Source organism: Sinocyclocheilus anshuiensis, unplaced genomic scaffold, assembly GCF_001515605.1.
Source record: "Sinocyclocheilus anshuiensis isolate Anshui unplaced genomic scaffold, SAMN03320099.WGS_v1.1 scaffold118, whole genome shotgun sequence".
Lineage (NCBI taxonomy): Eukaryota > Metazoa > Chordata > Actinopteri > Cypriniformes > Cyprinidae > Sinocyclocheilus > Sinocyclocheilus anshuiensis.
Window position 1 is genome coordinate 975,010 of NW_015546020.1, and position 4,966 is coordinate 979,975.

At 33.6% G+C, this 4,966-nt stretch overlaps 1 pseudogene; it reads left to right on the top strand.

Moving 5' to 3' along the window:
* Positions 1-4,163: 4,163 nt before the first annotated feature.
* LOC107698596 (nicalin-1-like) overlaps positions 4,164-4,966 on the top strand; it is an 18,370-nt pseudogene continuing 17,567 nt past the window's right edge.

The window sequence follows — 4,966 nt, forward strand, 5'->3', positions numbered from 1 at the left end:
TATTGACTCGTATTTTAGGAAGCAAACATTTAAAGGTAAAACGCCTTGATGGATTTGTTTCTTACAAACACGCAGCTTTTGGCTTCTCAAGACATTAACTGATGGACTGGAGTGGTGTGGGTTACTTGTGGATTATTGTGATGTTTTTATCAGCTGTTTGGGCTCTCATTCTGATGGCACCCATTCACTGCAGAGCATCCACTGCTGAGAAAGTGATGGAATGCTACATTTCTCCAAATCTGATGAAAAAAAACAAACTCATCAACATCTTGAATGGCCTGAGGGTGAGTACATTTTCAGCAAATTTTAAACTATTCCTTTAAATACCTGATAACTTTGAACAAACAATCTATTACGGTTACTGGAACAACATTTGTACATAGCTTTGCCATGAGCATTAGCCAAAGTACTGAAAACATTCCCTGTTCGTTGGGTTATCACATTAGCTTTAAAAAAAGGTAACACAATGGCACATTTGTGACGCACAAGAGCTGCAATTCTAATGGCTATGTTTCAAAAGAGCTTTGGTCAGCCACAACATTGCAGCATCACAATAAAAACAAAAAGACATCACGTTTAACATGAAGCAGGGTCATGGAATATTTAACCACATTAATATATAATATAACATTATTTCATGCACAGTTGACTCCATTCTGTTATTTGGGGCAAATTGCCATTTATCTCTAAACACAACTATAATGGTAAACAAGATAATAGACTTTCAAGGGAGAGACGTTTAGCCACATTTGCATTTCCAAAACATTTTGAATCCCATCAGGCACATTCGAGACAATATCGTATGCACCACTTCACAATATTTTCCCAGACAGAACATTAACGCTGCTCTGCAAAGTCCTCAGAGCAATAACCAGACCCTGTGTTCAACAGAGGAAGGAGAACTATAAAGAGTTCAGCCCAATCTTCTGGACCCGTTGAAACTGATCTGCTCTGCTAATGGACGATATAACATCTCTCCGGTTTAAGGAAGCAGAAAGGGCATGTTGGACATGCTTTGTGCGTATGGGTCAGCGGAAGCACTGAAGTCGCTGTGAGACAAAAGTGGCCCTTTCATTTAGAGTCCAAACTCTAAATATCAGATAAAGGGTGCCGTCCTGGCCCGTGTCGCTTTCAGAGAGCCGGAGCGCATCTGAAACGGGATCTGAAGAGATGAGCCGCGTGAGTCTCTCCTGAATGCATTAATGCAACTTAATGGAAACGCTGGCTCCTCCAGGACTACTCCGTCCATTAGCTCTGACTGCGCTGCCTTTCCAGACCATCAGAATGCAAGCCAAGCTGTCTGCTTCACTGTTGACGTTATATCTGTTCGTGTTTATTGCACAGAACAAGTGCACATCTATAGGTGACCTGTTCACCGCAGTGGCTTTGCATACACACAAACAGAAAGCCAGTGAGTGAAGGATTATAGCCATTTTGAGAGGCTAGACTTTAGTTTAGACTATAAGACTTCAGTTGGTCACAGAGAACTGCATGTTAGACATGCTGTCTGAACACGTAAAATAACAAAATATGCATGCTTTGAAAATGTTCCAATTAAGTTATAAAAACGTTCTCTGACTATTCAAAATGTCACTTTTTAAACGTTTAAAAAACGTTTCTCCTTGGAACATTAATGGAACTTTGCATTTTAGAACTCTGCAAACAATGACACTTTAATGTTCTCAGAATATAATAACATATTAAAAACTTTAGATGAACGCCCAACTAAAAAACTTTCCATGAACGATAAACAGTGTCTGGGGAAAGTTACTTTTAAAAGTAATGCATTACAATATTGCGTTACTCCATAAAAAAGTAACTAATTACGTTACTTCGTTACTTTTTATGGAAAGTGATGCGTTCTATTACTTTTGCGTTACTTTCACGTTACTTTTTAAATATGAGCAGGGCTTGATTGTTTTTAATATAAGAAGTTCTATTTAAAGCAAATGTAAAAGCCCTTTCACACCAAAAAGTGTAATGAATAAACTTCAGGCTGAAGGAAAAGTAATTCACATCTGTACAGTAGAACGCAGGAGAAGAAACACTCTTCAGCAACAAAAAAACAATGAAGCACAATTGTTAGTTTATCTAAAGTAATTTTTGCTTATTAGTACGGTTGAACTGGATCATCAAAGGTCAGCAGCAAAGATATTGGTTAATAAAATGGGATTAGATACATTTGTGTTATTTAACATATTTAATTATTGCAGGTTTGCGTCATATTCTGAGTTTACATTTCACTGTTTTAATTCATTTTGATGAATACCAAATCTGTTTTTTGTAATGAGTTACCCCCAACACTGACGATAAATATAAATAACGTTTTTGTGCTAATGTTTACTAATGAACATTATTAAAGACCAGATAACTTGGACTAAATGTTCTGTTAACGTTTATTCATAACTTTGAGAAAGAAAGTTCCGAGAACATTTTTGAAGCGATTGGCCTTTTATAAAAAAACTACTGAACACTTTGGAGACTGTTTTCTATAGTATAGCACTTAAACAGATTGATTGTCTCCCTCAACCACTTATAGCCATTACTAGAGTTTACCTTTCTATTCTAAATGGCATTAAATATTCTGCTTAATGTGCTTTTTGTTTATTCAAAAATAGTTGCACTGCTTTAATGGGTATTTCTCATAAGGATTATGGGAAAACGCCTATTTTAATGACATATAATTGTTTAATAATCACATGATTGGGAATCTTGTAACTGGAATCCTGCATGGATCCATTTTTATAGTAAACAAAAGCAGAAAAGACTTCACACAAAGATAGCAAATAAAAGCAAACCTCTATTGCCTATAGACTTCACCTCACAAATAAAGCACTTTCAGCCTTTAGAATCTGTTTTTGTATTTTAGATGTGAAAAAATGTAAATGTATCTGTATGTCTTATTTAGGAAAGTCCAACTGGGGTCAGATTTTGATTATTGGGAAAGACTCCCCTCTAGTGGACAATAACAGCACTTAATTGTAATAATTTCATGTAACTTTTACATATATCATTTACTTTAATTCAAACATTATTATTATTAGGCTATTGTTATTGTTTTTATTATTATTATTACATTTCAGGGAGCATACTGTTCTGTATATAACCAAGAAATAATATAGCTTAATTATTTAATGTAATATTTAATTATTAATTTTAATTGAGATATTATTATTATTATTCAATTTCAGGGAGCATATTGTTTTGTATATAACCAAGAAATAATATAGCTTAATTATTTAATGTAATATTTAATTATTTATTTTAATTCAGATATTATTATTATTATTATTATTATTATCCAGTTGCAGGGAGCATATTGTTTTGTATATAACCAATATAGTCCCATTTATAGTTTAATTATTTAATGTAATATTTAATTATTAATTTTAATTGAGATATTATTATTATTATTATTATTCAATTTCAGGGAGCATATTGTTTTGTATATAACCAAGAAATAATATAGTTTAATTATTTAATGTAATATTTAATTATTAATTTTAATTGAGATATTATTATTATTATTATTATTCAATTTCAGGGAGCATATTGTTTTGTATATAACCAAGAAATAATATAGTTTAATTATTTAATGTAATATTTAATTATTTATTTTAATATAGACATTATTATTATTATTATCATCATCATCAGGGAGCATATTGTTTTTTATATAACCAATAAAAGAGTAGTTTGATTTAATTCTAGTTTGAAAATCTAATTTAATGTGACTCCTTAATTATTCTGACTAGTAAATAACAAATAAAATAAAATAAAAATCTTTTAGAAACATTTAATTATTTAATTAAAATATGTGAGTTTGTACACAAGGGACGATACATGAATTTGTTAGTAATTCTTTAAATTATTCTTTATATGAATAAATTGCACTGCACTCCCCACATGTAACTGCTTCTGTATGTTTTGCAAAATAAAAAAATAGACAATAAATCTGAAAAATAGAGAAAAAGGTCAGATGAGGCAGTCCCTGAATTTTCCTGATGGACCCCAACTATCACCATCAAGAGGCACATGGACAATATTTCATCCATTAAAATTATTTTCTAAAACCCCAAATCCTTAATTTAAAATATTAAACCAAATCTGTCATAGAGAAAGCTAAACGTGCGTCGATGAAACAATCCAGGAAGGCGCGTAGGTGTCCGTGGACTTCGCCTGCCTGAAATCCTCACCGCGGCTCCTGACAGCTCGAGCGAACTCCGTCTGTCATTCATTCCGTGTTTTCTCGGTTTCTCTCCGCAGAAATCTACCGCACCGGCTGCAGCATGTTCGAGGAGGCCAGTGAGGTGTTGGAGAACATGCTGAAGTGGTCGCTGCCGCTGAGTTTGGTGCTGTTTTTGGTGCTGGTGTGTCCGCTGCGGGCGGAAGCGGCGCATGAGTTCAGCGTGTACCGCATGCAGCAGTACGACCTGCAGGGACAAACCTACGGTAAGAAACTCGCTACTCTTCAGAACATCCCATAATGCTGTATTAGGCTGGCTTGAGAAAGCCTGCCTACTGATCTGCTGTTTCAGCTTCTTCTTCTTATTCTTGGACTACATTTCTGAACGCTATTCCTCCGAGAGATTTCAAGCTACAACCACCAAACTCAGAGCAGCTCAGACCTTCAGACTGTTGTTCTGTTCTGTTCAAAATGTTCAAATGAGCCGCCAAGACAATTCAAACTGCAACTGTCAAAATTCAAATCTAAACTCCAAGAATCCCTTGAGACTCAATCAAACTCATTTAAGCTTCCATTCTATCTATCTATCTATCTATCTATCTATATAATTTATTATCTATCTATCTATCTATATAATTTCTTATCTATCTATCTATCTATCTATCTATCTATATAATTTATTATCTGTCTATCTATCTATCTAATATTTCTTATTTATCTATCTATATCATTTCTTATCTATCTATCTATCTATCATTTCTTATCTATCTATCTATAATT